This window comes from Ovis aries, chromosome X, assembly GCF_016772045.2.
Source record: "Ovis aries strain OAR_USU_Benz2616 breed Rambouillet chromosome X, ARS-UI_Ramb_v3.0, whole genome shotgun sequence".
Lineage (NCBI taxonomy): Eukaryota > Metazoa > Chordata > Mammalia > Artiodactyla > Bovidae > Ovis > Ovis aries.
In genome coordinates, this window is record NC_056080.1 from 66199869 (window position 1) to 66219732 (window position 19864).

The 19864-nt window shown below is 37.7% G+C and overlaps 1 long non-coding RNA gene across 2 annotated transcripts in view; it reads left to right on the forward strand.

Annotated features, from left to right (window-relative positions):
• Positions 1-19864, forward strand: part of LOC105605507 (uncharacterized) — a 187430-nt gene that overhangs the window by 76591 nt on the left and 90975 nt on the right. For both annotated transcript variants that reach the window (XR_009598893.1, XR_009598892.1), the window contains exon 2: positions 11562-11674. This is a non-coding gene — a long non-coding RNA (uncharacterized LOC105605507). The remainder of the gene's footprint in view (positions 1-11561; positions 11675-19864) is intronic.

A 19864-nucleotide genomic window follows, 5' to 3' on the forward strand; every position in this document is an offset into this window, starting at 1 on the left:
TTTGTCAATCACAAAAGAGTTGGTCATGACTTTAGAGACTGCTACTGCTGCTAAGTCGCTTCAGTTGTGTCCGACTCTGTGACCCCGTGGACGGCAGCCCACCAGGCTCCTCCGTCCCTGGGATTCTCTAGGCAAGAATACTGGAGTGGGTTACCATTTCCTTCTCCAATGCATGAAAGTGAAAAGTGAAAATGAAGTTGCTCAAGTCGTGCCCGACTCTTAGCGACCCCATGGACTGCAGCCTACCAGGCTCCTCTGTCCATGGGGTTTTCCAGGCAAGAGTACTGGAGTGGGTTGCCATTGCCTTCTCCAACAGCCATTTGTTAAATAGATAACTAATGCGAACCTGCTGTATAGAACAGGGAAGTCTGTGCTCTGTGGTGACCTAAATAAGAAAGAAATCCAAGAAAGGGGATATATGTATATGTACAGCTGATTCACTTTGCTGTATATCAGAAACTAACACAACATTGTAAATCAACTATATTTCATTAAGAATTAAAAAAATTAGAAAAATTCGTATGTGATTAACAGATACAAACTACTCCACATAAAGTAGATAAGCAACATTGATTTACTGTATAGCACAAGAAGCTATTCAATATCTTATAATAACATATCATGGAAAATAATTTTTATGTATGTGGGTATATTTGCATGCTAAGTCACTTAAGTCATGTCTGACTGTTTGCAACCCTATTGACCACAGCCTGCCAGGCTCCTCAGTCCATGGGATTTTCCAGACAAGAATACTGGAGTAGGTTGCCATGCCCTCTGCCAAGGGATCTTCCTGACCCAGGTGTTGAACTCACATCTCTTACATCTTCTGCACTGGCAAGTGAGTTCTTTACCACTAGCACTGCCTGGAAAGTATCAGTTTATTTCAGGTACATAGCCGTGTCCAACTCTTTGTGACCCCATAGACTGCAGCATGCCATCACCAACTCCTGGAGCTTACTCAAACTCATGTCCATTGAGTCAGTGATGCCATCCAACCATCTCATCCTCTGTCATCCCCTTCTCTTTCTGCCTTCAATCTTTCCCAACATCAGGGTCTTTTCAAATGAGTCAGTTCTCTGCATCAGGTGGCCAAAGTATTGGAGTTTCAGCTTCAGTATTCCAATGAATACTCAGGACTGATTTCCTTTAGGAGGGACTGGTTGGAGCTCTTTGCTGTCCAAGGGACTCTCAAGAGTCTTCTCCAATACCACAGTTCAAAAGCATCAATTCTTTGGCCCTCAGCTTTCTTTATAGTCCAACTCACACATCCATACCTGACTACTGGAAAAACCATAGCTTTGACTAGATGGACCTTTGTTGGCAAAGTAATGTCTCTGCTTTTTAATAAGCTGTCTAGATTGATCATAACTTTCCTCCAAAGAGCCAGCTCTTTTAGTTTCATGGCTGCAGTCACTGCAGTGATCTTGGAGCCCCCAAAAATAAAGTCTGTCACTATTTCCATTGTTCCCCCATCTATTTGCCATGAAGTGATGGGACCAGATGCCATGATCTTATATTTCTGAATGTTGAGTTTTAAGCCACCTTTTTCACTTTCCTCTTTCACTTTTCATCAAGAGGCTCTTTAGTTCTTTTTTGAGTTGGTGATGCCATCCAACCATTTTGTCCTCTGTCGTCCCCTTCTCCTCCTGCTCTCAATCTTTCTCAGTTCAGTATCTTTTCCAATAAGTTGGCTCTTCGCATCAGATGACCACAGTATTGGAGCTTCAGGTTCAGCATCAGTCCTTCCAGTGAATATTCAGGGTTGATTTCCTTTAGGATTGACTTGTTTGATCTCTTTGTAGTCCAAGGGAATCTCAGAAGTCTTCTCCAGCACCACAGTTCAAAGGCATCATTTCTTTGCCATGCAGCCTTTTATATGGTCCAGCTCTCACATCTGTATATGACTACTGGAAAAACCATAGCTTTGACTGGATGGACTTTTGTTGGCAAAGTAATATAGATGGCTAGTAAACACAAAAGATCCTCAACATCACTCATTATTAGAGAAATGCAAATTAAAACCACAATGAGGTGTCATTTCACTTTGGTCAGAATGCCATTCATCAGAAAAAACTGAAAAGAGTAAGTGCTGGTGAGGATGTGCAGGAAATGGAACCTTCTGACAGTGTTGATGAGAATGCAAACTGATACAGTCGCTATGAAGTACAGTATGGAGATTGCTTACAAAATTATGAAGAAAAGTACCATGTGACTCAGCAATCCCATTCATGGGCATGTACCCCGATGAAACCAGAATTGAAAAATACACACATACCCTAATGTTAATTGCAGCACTGTTTATAATAGCTAGGACTTGGAAGCAACTTAGATGTCCCTTGATAGATGAATGGATAAGGAAGTTGTGGTACATTTACACTGTGGAATATTACTCAGTTATAGAAAGAAATGCATTTGAGTTGGTCTAATGAGGTGAATAGAGCCTATGATACAGAGTAAAAGAAAAGCAAAGTAAGAAAGAAAGACAAATACTGTATATTAACACATATATATGGAATCTAAAAAGATGGTACTGATGGTCCTACATGTAGGTAAGCAAAGGAGACAGACATAAAGAACAGACTTTTGGACTCAGTGGAGGAAGCACAGAGCAGGATGATTTGAGAGAATACTTTTGTAACATATACATTACTGTATGTAAAATAGATAACCAGTGTGAATTTAATGTATGGCACAGGGCACCCAAAGCCAGTGTTTTGTGACAGCCTGTAGGGATAGGGTAGAGAGGGCATTGGGAGGGGGGTTCAAGATGGAGGGGACATATGTATACCATTGGTTGATTCATACTGATGTATGGGAAAAACCATTACAATATTGTAAAGTGATTATCCTCCAATGTAAATAATTTTTTTTTTTTTACTTTTTTACTTTACAATACTGTATTGGTTTTGCCATACATCAACATGAATCCGCCATGGGTGTACACATGTTCCCAATCCTGAACCCCCTCCCTCCTCCCTCTCCATACCATCTCTCTGGGTCATCCCAGTGCACCAGCCTCAAGCATCCTGTATCCTGCATCGAACCTAGACTGGCGATTCGTTTCTTATATGATATTATACATGTTTCAATGCCATTCTCCCAAATCATCCCACCCTCTCCCTCTCCCACAGAGTCCAAAAGACACTTCTATACATCTGTGTCTCTTTTGCTGTCTCGCATACAGGGTTATCGTTATCATCTTTCTAAATTCCATATATATGTATTAGTATACTGTATTGGTGTTTTTCTTTCTGGCTTACTTCACTCTGTATAATAGGCTCCAGTTTCATCCACCTCATTAGAACTGATTCAAATGTATTCTTTTTAATGGATAAGTAATACTCCATTGTGTATATGTACCACAGATTTCTTATCCATTCATCTGCTCATGGACATCTAGGTTGCTTCCATGTCCTGGCTCTTATAAACAGTGCTGCGATGAACATTGGGGGTACACGTGTCTCTTTCAATTCTAGTTTCCTCGGTGTGTATGCCCAGCAGTGGAATTGCTGCGTCATAAGGCAGTTCTATTTGCAGTTTTTTAAGGAATCTCCACACTGTTCTCCATAGTGGCTGTACTAGTTTGCATTCCCACCAACAGTGTAAGAGGGTTCCCTTTTCTCCACACCCTCTCCAGCATTTATTGCTTGTAGACTCTTGGATCACAGCCATTCTGACTGGTTTGAAGTAATTTTTCTAAAAAGAAAAAAGAAGGAACTTATTAAAAAATCCTCCACAGGCAATGTTTTTTTAATTGTATTTTTCTAAGCGTTATTGAAATATAGTTCATTTACAATGTTTTAGCTTCAGATATACATCAAAGTTACTTATAAATATATATTTCTTTTCAAGTTTATTTTCCATGATAAATTATTACAAGATGTTGACTGTAGTTCCCTGTCCTATACAGTAGTTCCTTGTTCCTTATCTACTCATACATTATATATAGTAGTGTGTATATTCAGTTCAGTTCAGTCGCTCAGTTATGTCCGATTCTTTGCGACCCCATGAATTGCTGCACGCCAGGCCTCCCTGTCCATCACCAACTCCCAGAGTCCATCCAAACCCATGTCCATTGATCGATGATGCCATCCAACCATCTCATCCTCTGTTGTCCCCTTCTTCTGCCTTCAATCTTTCCTAGCATCAGGGACTTTTCAGATGAGTCAGCTCTTTGCATCAGGTGGCCAAAGTATTGGAGTTACAGTTTCAAAATCAGTCCTTCCAATGAACACCCAGGAGTGATCTCCTTTAGGATGGACTGGTTGGATCTCCTTGCACACCAAGGGACTCTCAAGAGTCTTCTCCAACACCACAGTTCAAAAGCATCAGTTCTTTGGTGTGCAGCTTGCTTTATAGTCCAACTCTCACATCCATACATAACTACTGGAAAAACCATTGCCTTGACTAGACGGACCTTTGTTGACAAAGTAATGTCTCTGCTTTTTAATATGTTGTCTAAGTTGGTCATAACTTTCCTTCCAAGGTGTAAGTGTCTTTTAATTTCATGGTTGCAGTCACCATCTGCAGTGATTTTGGAGCACAGAAAAGTAAAGTCAGCCACTGTTTCCACAGTTTCCCCATCTATTTGCCGTGAAGTGAAGGGAGTGGATGCCATGATCTTTGTTTTCTGAGTGTTGAGCTTTAAGCCAACTTTTCACACTCCTCTTTCACTTTCATCAAGAGGCTCTTTAGTTCTTCACTTTCTGCCATAAGGGTGGTGTCATCTGCATATCTGAGATTATTGATATTTCTCCTGGAAATCTTGATTCCAGCTTGTGCTTCCTCCAACCCAGCATTTCTCATGATGTACTCTGCATAGAATGTAAATAAGCAGGTGACAGTATACAGCCTTGATGTACTCCTTTTCCTATTTGGAACCAGTCTGTTGTTCCATGTCCAGTTCTAAGTGTTGCTTCCTGACCTGCATACACGTTTCTCAAGAGGCAGGTTAGGTGGTCTGGTATTCCCATCTCTCTCAGAATTTTCCACAGTTTATTGTGATCCATACAGTCAAAGGCTTTGGCATAGTCAATAAAGCAGAAATAGATGTTTCTGTGGAGCTCTCTTGCTTTTTCGGTGATCCAGCAGATGTTAGCAGTTTGATCTCTGGTTCCTCTGCCTTTTCTAAAACCAGCTTGAACATCTGGAAGTTCACGGTTCACGTATTGCTGAAGCCTGGCTTTGAGAATTTTGAGCATTACTTTATTAGCGTGTGAGATGAGTGCAATTGTGCAGTAGTTTGAGCATTGCCTTTCTTTGGGCTTAGAATGAAAACTGACCTTTTCCAGTCCTGTGGCCACTGCTGAATTTTCCAAATTTGCTGGCAGATTGAGTGCAGCACTTTCACAGCATCATCTTCCAGGATTTGCAATAGCTCAACTGGAGTTCCATCACCTCCACTAGCTTTGTTCGTAGTGATGCTTTCTAAGGCCCACTTGACTTCAGATTCCACGATATCTGGCTCTTGGTGAGTGATCACACCATCATGATTATCTGGGTCTTGAAGATTTTTTTTGTACTGTTCTTCTGTGTATTCTTGTCACCTTCTCTTAATATCTTCTGCTTCTGTTAGGTGCTTACCATTTCTGCATCCCTAATGACTATATAGTGGAAGTGAGAAATAGATTTAAGGGACTAGATCTGACAGAGTGCCTGATGAACTATGGACAGAGGTTTGTGACATTGTACAGGAGACAGGAATCAAGACCATCCCCAAGAAAAAGAAATGCAAAAAAGCAAAATGGCTGTCTGAGGAGGCCTTACAAATAGCATTGAAAAGAAGGCAAGCGAAAAACAAAGGAGACAAGGAAAGGTATACACATTTGAATGCAGAGTTTCAAAGAATAGCAAGGAGAGATAATAAAGCCTTCCTCAGTGATCAGATGCAAAGAAATAGAGGAAAACAGTAGAACGGGAAAGACTAGAGATGTCTTCAAGATAATTAGAGATACCAAGGGAATATTTTATGCAAAGATGGACTCAATAAAGTATGTATATTTTAATCCCAAACTTCTAACTGATCGTTCTTTCTCCCTTTCCCCTTTGGTATCCTTAATAAGTTTTCTTTTCTGTGTGAATCTATTACTGTTTTAGAATACGTTATTTTGTATAATTTTTTACATTCCACGTATAAGCATTATATTTGTCTTTGTCTGAGTTTACTTAGTATGATCATCTCTAGGTCCATGAATGTTGCTGCAAATTGCATTATTTCATTTGTTTTTCTTTCTGTGTAGTATTCTATTCTATATATGTACCACATTATCTGTACATCTGTCCATGGAAACAAGCTGCGTTCATGTCTCGCTATTAGAAATACTGCTGCCAGGGACATTGGGTGAATATGTATCTTTTCAAATTAGAGTTTTCTCTGGATATATGCCTAGGAGTGGGATCACTGAATAATATGGTGACTCTAATTTTTTAGTATTTTAAGAAAACACCATGCTGTTCTCCATAGTGGTTGCCCTAGTTTATATTTGCATCAACAGTGTGCTAGGGTTCTCTTTTCTCCACATCCTTACCAATGTTTGTTATTTATAGACTTTTGATGATAGCCATTCTGAAATGTGTGAAGTGATATCTCATTGTGGTTGTGATGTGTTGGAGTTTCAGCACATTGTGAAGCATTTTGTTGCACTTCCCTGATAATTTGCAGTGTTGAGCATCCTTTCATGTCTGTTGCTCATCTGCATTTCCTCCTTGGAAAATGGTTGTTCAGTTCTTCTGCCCATTTCAAAATCAGATTGTTTTGTGTTGAATTGTATGAACTGTTTATACATGCTAATTATTAACTTCTCATGCATCATATAATTTGCAAATATTTTCTCCCAGTCTCTAGGTTGTCTTTTCATTTTATTAATAGTTTCCTTTGCTATGCAAAAGCATTTTAATTTAATTAGATCCCATTTGTTTATTTTTGCTTTTATATCCTTCGATTTTGGATAGGAGATCCAGTAAACTATTCCTACTGTTGATTTATTTCAGACTGTTCTGCCTGTGTTTTCCATTAGGAATTTTGTGGTTTCCGCTCTTATATTTATGTCTTTAATCCATTTTGAGTTCGTTTTTGTATGTGTTGTTCAAGAATGTTCTAAGTTCATTCCTTCTTTATTTGGCTGCATTCAGTCTTAGTTGTGGCATGTGGGCTTTCTAGTTGTGATTTGTGGGCTCAAGAGTACAGGAGCTCAGTAGTTGGGGCATGCCAGCTTAGTTACCCCTTGGCATGTGGGATCTTAGTTTTCCATCCATGGATTGAACCTGCATTGGAAGACATATTCTTGACCATTGAACCACAACGAAAGTCCCTAATTTCATTCTTTTACTTGTAGCTATCCAGTTTTTCCAGCATCAATTATTGAAGAGACTGTCTTCATTTTATGTTCTTGCCCCTTTTTGTTGTAGATTAATTGACCATAACTGCATGGGTTTATTTCTGTTTTGTTTTTTATACTTGAAAAGTAGTTGATTTGCAATGTTGTGTTAGTTTTAGGTGTATAGCACAGTGATGTGGTTATACATAAATATATACATACATATATATAACTGCAGAGAAGGCAATGGCACCTCACTCCAGTATTCTTGCCTGGAAGATCCCATGGACGGAGGAGCCTGGTAGGCTGCAGTCAAAGGGGTTGCTAAGAGTCGGACACAACTGAGTGACTTCACTTTCACTTTTCACTTTCCTGCATTGGAGAAGGAAATGGCAACCAGCTCCAGTGTTCTTGCTTGGAGAATCCCAGGGAAAGGGGAGCCTGGTGGGCTGCCATCTAAGGGGTCACACAGAGTTGGACACGACTGAAGTGACTTAGCAGCAGCATGTATAACTGAATAAACGTGTATTTTTAAGATTCCTTTTCCTTGTAGGATTTTACAGTATATTGAATAGAGTTCCCTATGCTAAACAGTACATGTTAGTCACTCAGTCATGTCATCTAGCAGAAAACCTAAATGGTCTTTGATTTGGCAGTGAGTGTATTTTTGGTGCAACACCAAAGGCCCAATTCATGAAACATATAGTTAAAAGCTGGATTTCATTAAACTTAAAATGTTGTTGCTATATTCAAAATGAATAACCAACATGAACCTACTGTATAGCATATGGAACTCTGCTCAATGTCATGTGGCAGCCTGGATGGGAGGGGAGTTTGAGAGAGAATGTATGCTGGTCGCTCAATCATGTCTGACACTGTGACCCCATGGATTGTGGCCCACCAGGCTCCTTTGTCCATGGGATTTTCCAGGCAAGAATACTGGAGTGGGTTACCATTCCCTTCTTCAGGGGATCTTCCTGACCCGGGGATTGAACCTGGGTCTCCCGCATTGCAGGCACACTCTTTACCGTCTGAGACACTAGGGAAGACTATGAGGGAGAATGGATACATGTGTACCTATGGCTGAACCCTTTAGCTGTTCACCTGAAACTATCACAGTATTGTTAATTGGGTATTTCCCAATAGAAAATAAAAAGTTTTTTTTTAAAAAAGGTGTGCTTTGCAAAAGATAATGTTAAGAGAATAGGAAGATCAGCCAGAGACTGGTAGAAAATATTTGCAAAAGAAACATTTGGTAAAAGACTATCATCCAGGTTGCACAAAAACTCTAATAGGCGCTCAATAGTAAGAATGCAATCTGATTAAATAGTAAATAGAAGAACTAACATACATCTCACCAAAGAAAATATACAGGTGGGAAATATGTTATCAGGAAAATGCAAATGAACATAAAAAGCCACTGTACACGTATTAGAATGATGAAAATCAGAACACTTAAAAACTGCATTCTGGTGAGGGCCTGGAGTAACAGGAATTGTTGTACATTGCTGGTGGGAATGCACAGTAGTAAAGCCACTTTTGAAGCTGGTTCAGTCATTTCTTACAAAAGTAAGCATACCGTTACCATACAATTCTCCAATTGTGGTTATTGGTATTTACCCATAGGAATTGTAAAATTATGTCCCCATGAACACTTGCTCATGTATACTTTTAGCAGCTTAATTCATTAATGACCAAATTTGGAAGCATTTAAGATGTCCGTCAATAGGAGAGACAATGTAAGTAGAATAAACAATTTATTGAAAGAATTATACAGTGAGCATTACCTCTCTACCTGATTTTTAAAATTTATTTTATTGAAGTATAGTTGTTTACAGTGATTCAGGTTTATAGCAGAGTGATTCAGTTATGTGTGTATATGTGTGTATTTATGGTTTTCTAAAAATTGTTTCCCTTTATTGGTTATTACAAGATATTGAGTATAGTTCCCTGTGCTATACAGTAGAGTGTTGATAATTTTATATATAGTAGTTTGTTTTTGTTAATCCCAGATTTACAATTAATCCTTCCCTCCTTTCCCTTTTGGTAACCATAACTTAGTTTTCTCTTTTTTTTAATTGGAGGAAAACGGCTTTACAATTTTGTGTTTATTTCTGTAACGTAGTTTTCTGAGTCTATTGCTGTTTTGCAAATAAGGTAATTTGTATCATCTTTAAAAAACATTCTACATATAAGGGATATCATATGATGTTTATCTTTCTTTGTCTGACCTCACTTAGTAAATGTTGTTGCAAATGTCATTATTTCATTTTTTGTGGTTCACTAATATTCCATATATATATATATATATATATATATATATATATATATGCCACATCTTCTTTATCCATTCATCTATTGGTAGACATTTAGTTTGGTTCCATGTCTCATCTATTTTAAATAGTGCCGTTATGAACATTGGTGTGCATGTATCTTTTCGAGTTATAGTTTATGTTTTTTCTGACTGTGTGCCCAGGTGTGGATTGCTGGATCATAAGAAACCTCCATATAGTTTTCCATAGGGGCAATACCAATTTCATCCCCAGCAACAGTTCTCTACCTGATTTTACATCATTAAACTGTTATCAGTTATCAAGTGTGCATGGTTTTGGTGGAGGAAAAGAGACATATATCAATGAAAGAAAAAAAAAGAACCCAGAAATTGATTTTCAGAAATATACTCAGCCTGTTTTTAACTAATGTCTAAAATCAATTTACTGGATGAAAGATGTTTTTCTTTTTTTAATTTTATTTATTTTTTAACTGAAGGATAGTTGCATGAATCAGTATTTTTTATACTAGTTTCTGGATCAATTAAACAGGCATAAATTTTAAAAGTGAACTTTGACCTAAACCTCACATCTGCCCAGATTAACTCAAAATGGATCATGGATTTAAATGTAAAATGCCCAAATGTATAAAACATTTAGACTTAACTATAGGACAAATTTTTTTTGACTTAGCACTTGGCAAATTGTTCTTAATGATGACAGCCAAAAAAAAAATTCATTTAACAAAATGAATTGATAAATTGGATGACATTAAAATTTTATAGTTTCGGTCTGCATAAGTCCGTATGAAGAAAATGGAAAGATAATTTGTATTCTCAGAGAGAATATCCACAAACCACTAGTGTGTCACTGGGCATGTTCCTGTTTATATATTCAGTACTCAACCATGGAAATGCAAACCATATAATTAGAAATTGGGCAAAATGCACATAGGAGCATTTTACTGATGTATCACCAAGGACATGGAAAGGTATTGAACATTGCTAACAGTTAGAGAAATACAAATTAATAGCAGGATGTGATACCATCATTTACGTGATAGAAGAGCTAAAATACATAATATTGACCGTACGAAATCCTGAGGTAGATGTGAAAAAACTGAAACTCTCATACATTCTTAATGGGTGAATCAATCAAATTTATATCCATTTTTGAAAGCATTTTTTAAGCTTGGCTAGTTTTCTTTTTTTCTAGTGTTTTATTTTTTAAAAATTTTATATTGAAGTATAGTTGATTTACAATGCTGTACAGCAAAATGATTCAGTTATATATACATGCCTTTTTAAAAATATTTTTTCCATTATTGTTGAATATAGTTTGCCTTGCTATATAGTAGGACCTTTTTGTTTATTCATTCTGTGTACAATAGTCTTCATCTGTTAACCCTAAGCTTCCACTCTATGCCTCCCCTAAACCCTCACACTTGGCAACCATTCTATTTTCTATGTCCATGAATTTGTTTTTGTTTCATAGATAGATTCATTTGTGTCCTATTTTAAATTCCACATATAGATATCATATGGTGTTTGTCTTTGTTGGACTTACTTCACTTAGTCTGATAATCTGTAGTTGCATCCATGTTGCTGTGAATGGCAGTATTTCATTGTTTATCACGGCTGAGTTTTATTCCATTGTGTGTGTGTACCATAGCATCTTTATCCTTTTATCTGTCAGTGTACCTTTAGGTTGTTTACTTGTCTTTGCTATTGTGACTAGTGCTGCCATGAACATTTATGCATGTATCTTTTCAATTATAATTTTCTCTGGATATATGTCCAAGAGTGGTACTGCTGGGTCATATGGTATTTCTACTTTTACTTTTCTGAAGAACCTCCATACTATATTGCTCAGTGGGTGCACCTTACATTCCCACCAACACTGTAGGAGGTTTCCATTTTCTCCATACACTCCACAGCAGTTGTAATTTGTAGACCTTTTTTTTTTTCCCTTTTAGGTGTTTTTTGTTTTGTTTTGGCTGCTCTACACTGCCTGTGGAATTTTGTTCTCAAACCAGGGATCGAACCCCGTGATCCCTGCAGTGTAGAATCTTAACCACTGGACTACCAGGTAAGTTCCTATGTCCTTGTTATTTGGTTTTTTTTTGTTGTTGTTGTTAATCTTTTTGTTTTATATTGGGATTTAGCTGATTAACAGTGTTGTGATAATTTCAGGTGAACAGCCAACGGGACTCAGCCATAGATATCTATGTATCCACTCTTCCCCAAACTCTTCTCCCATCAAGGCTGTCACATAACATTAGGGGGAACGGATAGTTTGGGAATTTGGAATGGATATGTATACACTGCTGTACTTAAAATGGGTAACCAACAAGGACCTAGTGTATAGCACAGGCAAGTAGACTTTTTAATGGTGGCCATTCTTGCCAGTGTGAGGTGGTACTTCACTGTAGTTTTGATTTGCATTTCTCTAATACATACTGATGATAAGCATTTTTTCATGTGCCTATTTGCCATCTCTATGTCTTCTTTGGAGGCTTATCTATTTAGGTCTTCTCCCCGTTTTTGGAATGGGTTCTCTGTTTTTGTTTTTGTTGAGTTGTGTTTGCTGTTTCTGTATTTCAAAAATGAAGCCCTAGTCATTTGCATCTCTTGCAAGTATTTCCCCCGTTCTGTAGATTGTCTTTTTTGTTTTGTTTATGTTTTGTTTGAGTGTGCAAAAGCTTGTAAGTTTGATTAGGAACCATTTTCATTTTCTCTGTGACTGCACCATGCAGCCTGTGTGATCTGACCTGGGATTGAGCTCATACCCTGAACAGTGAAAGTACAGAGTCCTAACCATTGGACCACTAGGGAATTCCTCCATTTATTTTTCTTCCCTGTGGTTTTTATTCCTTTTTTTTTTTTCTTTTTAAATGGATTCCTTTGCTGTGCAATAGCTTGTAAGATTGATTCAGTTCAGTTCAGTCACTCAGTCATGTCTGACTCTTTGCGACCCCACGGACTGCAGCACGCCAGGCCTCCCTGTCCATCACCAACTCCTGGAGCTCACTCAAACTTATGTCCATTGAGTCAGTGATGCCATCCAGCCATCTCATCCTCTGTCGTCCCCTTCTCCTCCCCCCTTCAATCTTTCCCAACATCAGGGTCTTTTCAAATGAGTCAGTTCTCCGCATTAGGTGGCCAAAGTATTGGAGTTTCGGCTTCATCATCAGTCCTTCCAATAAATATTCAGGACTAATTTCCTTTAGGATGGACTGGCTGGATCTCCCAGCAATCCAACGGACTCTCAAGAGTCTTTTCCAACAACACAATTCAAAAGCATCAATTCTTCAGTGCTCAGCTTTCTTTATAGTCCAACTCTCACATCCATACATGACTACTGGAAAAACCATAGCTTTGACTAGACAGACCTTTGTTGACAAAGTAATGTCTCTGCTTTTTAATATGCTGTCTAGATTGGTCATAACTTTTCTTCCAAGGAGAAAGCATCTTTTAATTTCATGGCTGCAGTCACCATCTACAGTGATTTTGGAACCCCCCAAAATAAATTCAGCCGCTGTTTCCACTGTTTCCCCATCTATTTGCGATGAAGTGAAGGGACTGGATGCCATGATCTTAGTTTTCTGAATGTTGAGTTTTAAGCCAACTTTTTCACTCTCCTCTTTCACTTTCATCAAGAGTCTCTTCATTTTCTTCTTCACTTTCTGCCATAAGGGTGGTATCATCTGCATATCTGAGGTTATTGATATTTCTCCTGGCAATCTTGATTCCAGCTTGTGCTTCATTGAGCCCAGCGTTTTTCATGATGTACTCTGCATATAAGTTAAATAATCAGGGTGACAATACGCAGCCTTGACATATTTCTTTCCTGATTTGGAACCAGTCTTTTGTTCCATGTCCAGTTCTTACTGTTGCTTCTTAACCTGCATACAGATTTCTCAGGAGGCAGGTCAGGTGGTCTGGTATTCCTATCTCTTTCAGAATTTTCCACTGTTTCTTGTGATCCACACAGTCAAAGGCTTTGACATAGTCAATAAAGCAGAAATAGATGTTTTTGTGGAACACTCTTGCTTTTTTGATGATCCAGTGAATGTTGGCAATTTGATCTCTTTTTCCTCTGCTTTTTCTAAGTCCAACTTGAACATCTGGAAGTTCATGGTTCACGTAATGTTGAAGCCTGGCTTGGAGAATTTTGAGCATTACTGTGCTAGTGCGTGAGATGAATGCAATTGTGTGGTAGTTTGAGCATTCTTTGGCATTGCCTTTCTTTGGGATTAGAATGAAAACTGACCTTTTCCAGTCCTGTGGCCACTGCCGAGTTCCAAAATTGCTGGCATATTGAGTGTAGCACTTTCACAGCATCATCTTTCAGGATTTGAAATAGCTCAACTGGAATTCCATCACCTCCACTAGCTATGTTCATAGTGATGCTTCCTAAGACCCACTTAACATCACATGTCTGGTTCTAGGTGAGTGATCACACCATCATGGTTATCTGGGTCATGAAGATCTTTTTGTATAGTTCTCCTGGGTATTCTTGCCACCTCTTCTTAATATCTTCTGCTTCTATTAGGTCCATGCCATTTCTGTCCTTTATTGTGCCTGTCTTTTCATGAAATGTTCCCTTGGTATCTCTAATTTTCTTGAAGAAATGTCTAGTCTTTCCTACTAAGTTTGATTAAGTTCCCCCCACTTTTTTTCTAGTAAGTTTGATTAGGTTCCTTTTTTTGTTTGTTTGTTTTTCTTGGGAGATTCACCTAAGAAAACATTGGTATGATTTATGTTTGACAATGTTTTGCCTATACTGTCTTTGAGGACTTTTATAGTGTCCTGCCTAATGTTTAAGTCTTTAAGCCCTTTTGAGTTTATTTTTGTGTGTGGTGAGAGGGTGTGTTCCGACTTCATTGAGTTACATGCGGCTGTTCAACTTTCCCAACACCACTTAGTGAAGAGAGTTTTTCCCATTTTATATTCTTGCCTCCTTTGTCAAAGATTAATTGACAAGGGTATGTCAGGCAATTCTTTACCACTAACACCACTTAATTTCTTACTGGTTTTCTGTGTGGATCATCTGTCCATTAGTGTAAGTTGGGTATTAAAGTCCCCTACTATTGTTGTGTTACAGTTTATTTCCCATTTTGTGAGTTTTAGTATTATGTTTTGAGATGCTCTTCTTTGCATCAGTATTCAGAATTTTTATGTCTTCTTTTTGAATTGATCTGTTCATCATTATGTGGTGTCATTTTTGGTCTCTTGTAATATTCTTCATTGTGCAGTCTGTTTTGTCTTATTTTAGAATTGCTCCTTTGGCTTTCTTCTGATTTCCATTAGCATTGAATGTTTTTTCTATCCCCTCACTTTAAGTCTGTGTCTCTTGAAGACAGCACATATACAGGTCTTGTTTTTGTATCCATTCAGCCAGTCTGTGACTTTTAGATGTAGTGTTTAATCTATTTACATTTAATGTCAAAAACTTAAATATTTATTAATAAATAGTAATAAATTTTTTAAATTGTTAATTAATCAAATTGTTAATTTTTCTTAATTGTTTTGGATTTGGTTGTTTCTGTAGGTCTTTTCTTTTCTTGTGTTTCCTGCCTAGAGAGGTACTTTTAGCATATGTTGTAAAGCTGGTTTGTTGGTGCTGAGTTCTCTTAAATTTTGCTTATCTGTAAGGCTTTTCATTTCTTCATTGATTTTGAATTAGATCCTTGCTGGATAGAATAAACTTGATTGTAGATTTTCCTTTTCAGTACTTTAAATGTATCCTGTCACTCCCTTCTGGCCTGCAGAGTTTCTCCTAAGAGATCTGCTCTCAGCATTATGAGGATTCCCTTGTATGTTACTTGTTGCTCTTCCCTTGCTGTTTTGAATATGTTTTCATTGTGTTCAGTTTTTGTTAGTGTGATTAATATGTATCTCAGTGTGTTTCTCCTTGGGTTTATTCTGTAAGGGTCTCTCTGTGCTTCTTGGACTTGATTGATTATTTCTTTTCCCATCTTAGGGAAGTTTTTGACTATAATCTTTTCAAATGTTTTCTCAGATCCTTTCTCTCTTGATTCTTCTTCTGAGACCCCAATAATTAGAATGTTGTTGCATTAAATATTGTTCCAGAGGTCTCTGAGACTATCCTCAATTCTTTTCATTCTGTTTTCTTTATTCTGCTCTTCAGCAGTTTTTTCCACCATTCTGTCTTCCAGCTTACTTATCCATTCTTCTGCCTCAGTTATTCTGGTATTGATTTCTTCTAGAATGTTTTTAATTCTAGTAATTGAGTTGTTCATTACTGTTTGCTTATTTCTCATTTCTTCTGGGTCCTTGTTAAATGTGTTGAATGATTCTTTCATTTTCTCCATTCTGTTTTTGTGATTTTGAATCATCTTTACTATCATTACTCTGAATTCTTTTTCAGGTAGTTTGTTTATTTTGTCTTTCTTTATTTGGGCTTGTGGGGTTTTACCTTATTCCTTTATCTGCATGATATTTCTGTGTACTTTCATTTTATCTAAGTTACTATGTTTGAGTTCTGCTTTCTTCAGACTATAGGTTCATATTTTTTCTTACTTTTGGTCTCTGCTTCTGGTGGGTGAGGTTCATCTAGTTGCTTGTGTAGGCTTTGTGTTGGGAGGTACTTGTTCCTAAGTTCTGGTGGGTGAAGGTGAGTTTCCCCCCCCCCCCCCCCCCCCAATGGGCAGGACTTTGTGAGGTGGTGAATATTGTGGTGTCTGTGGCATCCTGTCTGTTCATGATTGGTTTTATATTACTCTCCTGCTTGTTGTTTGTGTGAGCTGTCCAGCCCTGGGTGCTACAGGCAGTTTTGTGGTTCCAGGTCTTTGATTCAGATGGAAGCCTTTGTGGAAGTTCTCATGATCAATAATCTCTGAGGTCAGGATTACTCTGGCACTAGCATCCTGAACTGGGCAGTCCAACTCCAGATAGGCTCAACTTCTGGTCAGGGTACCAAGACTGCATGAGCCATTTGTTATATCAATAAAGGGGATTAGAACAAACAAACAATAAACCCAGTACAAGAAACAAAAAACGAAGCCCAGACAAATGGTAAAAGCAAAATCAGACAAAGAGAAACTAAAAGAAAGGAACATAACGCACATAGAAACAAAGAAAAAAGGCCAAAGAAGACAAAAGTACAAGAGAGTGACCCGGAGAACAAAAGAAACTAAACATGATATCGATCAATTAAAACAAAACTGAAACACAAAACAGAACATGAAACGAAACCAAGTGCCAAGTGAGGAATAAAGCAAGTAAAACAAAACACATAAACAAAAAAGGTGAAAAAAATAAAAAAGCAACGTTAAGTAGAAGTATATAAAAAAGATCCATATATATTAAAGAAAAGCTACAACAAATAGAGAACACCCCCAAATACATAGAACAGCAGAAGGCCAAAGTAGACAGAGAAATATATTGAGGAAATAAAAGTGTGATTAGAAAAAAAATTCCCAAGAGTCTAAGTAGAAATAATCATAATAAAAATGATCACAACAACAAAGAAAAATGAAGGGAGTAAAAATGAAAGAAAAAGAAATCTAGAATCAACAACAATGAATCCAAACAAGAATAATAATAAATGTTTTCCTAGGGTCTCAACTGTTAGTGTCCTTGCCCCCTTTGTGAGCCACAGCCCATCTCTGCCTCCCTAGGAAGACCTTCAGTGCTGAGGAGGGCTGGTCTCTGGACCTGCTGTGGTTCCTGTGGTTACAGCTCGGACTCTAATCTCACCCTACTCCCATGTGTGCTTGCTTCCGATGTCCATAGGTGACAGAGCTAGAATGTTTTCTTTTTTGGAAACACTCATTGTCTTTTTAGATATTCTTCAGACACAGAGTCTACACAGTTGATTGTGTGGATTTAGTCTGCAGCTTGTGCAGCTGATGGAAAAGTTTTCGATTTTCTGCCTTAGACTCTCTGCTTCTGGAGCTCAATAATAGTTTTATTCTCACCTCTACATGTGGGCTACTCATAGGAGTTTCCTCTGGATGCTGCTGTGGAAAACTTGGGTTGACCCAGTGAGTTCTGGGTGTGAAGGTTACAGAGCTGCTTGGATTGTAGGGACCCCAGTGGCATTAGAAGCACAGGGACGTTGGTAGTCACAGGTGCAGGAGGTATGGCTCCATTAGGATTCTTTCCTAGCCTCTGGCAGCTGATGCTCAAAGAGCTGGCTGGTCGTTGTCTATTGCTCAGTGCATCAGGCACTCAAGGGCCACCTTTTTTTAGCATGTTTCTCTTGGGCTTTCCTGGTAAAGAATCCTCCTCCTGCAGTGCAGGGAACATGGGTTCGATCCCTGGGTTGGGAAGATCCCCTGGAGAAGGGAAAGACTACCAACTCCAGTATTCTGGCCTAGAGAATTCCATGGACTATACAGTCCATGGGGTCAAAAAGAGTCAGATGTGATTGACTTTCCCTTTCACTATTGCTCAGCTGCTGGTTGTGCTGTGTTGGGGGAGAGAGGCTACAGTGGTGGCTCCACCCATTGTGTGACTCAGCATGGCTGCCCAGCTTTCCTTTAAAGGCATTCCCTGCTTTTCTGTGAATTTGACCTTTCAATGAATTTGTCCATTTCTTCTAGGTTGTCTGTTTTATTAGCATATAGTTTCTTGTAGTATTCTCTTATGATCCTTTGTATTTCTGTGGTGTCAGTTGTAACTTCTCCTTTTTCTTTTCTAATTTTATTGATTTGAGTCCTCTCCTTTTTTCTTGATGAGTCTGGCTAAAGATTTATCATTTTTATCTTCTCAAAAAATTAGCTTTCGTTTTTCATTTATTTTTGCTATTTCTTTCTTCATTTCTACTTCATTTATTTCCGCTATGAATTGTCTGCTTTTGCTAAATTTCAGTTTTGTTTGTTCTTTTTTGTTGTTGTTGCTTCAGGTATCAGGTTAAGCTATTTATTTGAGATTTTTCTTGTTTGCCGAGGTACAATTATATTACTATAAACTTTCCTCTTAGAACTTTTGCTGCATCCCATAGGTTTTGGATCATTGTGCTTTTGTTGTCATTCATCTCTGGTATTTTTGATTTCCTCTTTTATTTCTTCAGTGAGCCATTGGTCATTTAGAAACATAATTGTTTACCCTCCATGTGTTTGTATTTTTTACATCCCCCTCCCATAATTGATTTCTAATTTCATGTATTGTGGTTTGAAAAGCTACTTAATATGATTTCCTTTTCTTAAGCTACTGATGCTTGATTTCTGGCCCAGGTTGTAGTCCCTGGAGAATGTCTCATGTTTACTTGAGAAGAAAGTGTATTCTTCTGCTTTTGGATGGAATGTCCTATAAGTCACAGGATTTATATCACAGTTAAATCTATAAGGTCTGATGTGTCATTTAAGGCTTGTGTTTCGTGTAGAAACACAAAAAAGCGTAGTTTTCAGTGTAGATGATGTGTCCATTGGTGTTAGTGAAGGTAAGCAAACCTTTTTAAAATCAATTAATTTGATAAGCTATCTTCTATAATCTCAAAGAAAAAAGAGATGATAAAATTATCAGTATCATGAATAAAATAAGTGACATTATTACAAATTGTAAAGACATTTAAACATATTAAGACACCAACTAGTATAACCTCCCTCAAAGTATATAATTTGAATAAACCCATATTTATGAATCAATTAAAATTTGATTTTAAATAATCTTTCAACTTATAAATTTTGGTGGAGGAAATTATCACCCAGCATTACTAGTTAGTAGAGAAATACAAATCAAAACTGTAGTGAGAGGTATATTCTGACACTAGTCAGAATAGCTGTCATAAAATCTATAAACAGTAGATGCTGGGGAGCTTGTGGAGAAAAGGAAACCCTCCTATATTGTTGGTGGGAATGTAAATTTGTATAGCCACTATGTAGAATAGTATGGAAGTTTCTTAAGAAGCTAAAAATAGAGCTACCATATGACCCAGTAATCCCACTCCTTGGCATATATCTGGAGAAAACCATAATTCTAAAGGATACATGTACCCTAGTGTTTATTACAACACTATTTACAATAGCCAGGAAATGAAACCAACCTAAATGTCCATCAGCAGGGGAGTAGATAAAGAACAAGTGGTACATATATACAGTGGAACATTACTCAGCTGTAAAAAAAAGGAACGAAGTATTGGCATTTGCATAGACCTAGAGATTGTCAGTTAGAGTGAAGTAAATCAGAAAGAGAAAGACAAATATTGTATAATATCACTTATATGTGAAATCTAGAAAAATGATACAGATGAACTTATTTTCATAGCAGAAGTAAGAGTCACAGATGTAGAAAACTGACATGTTTTCCA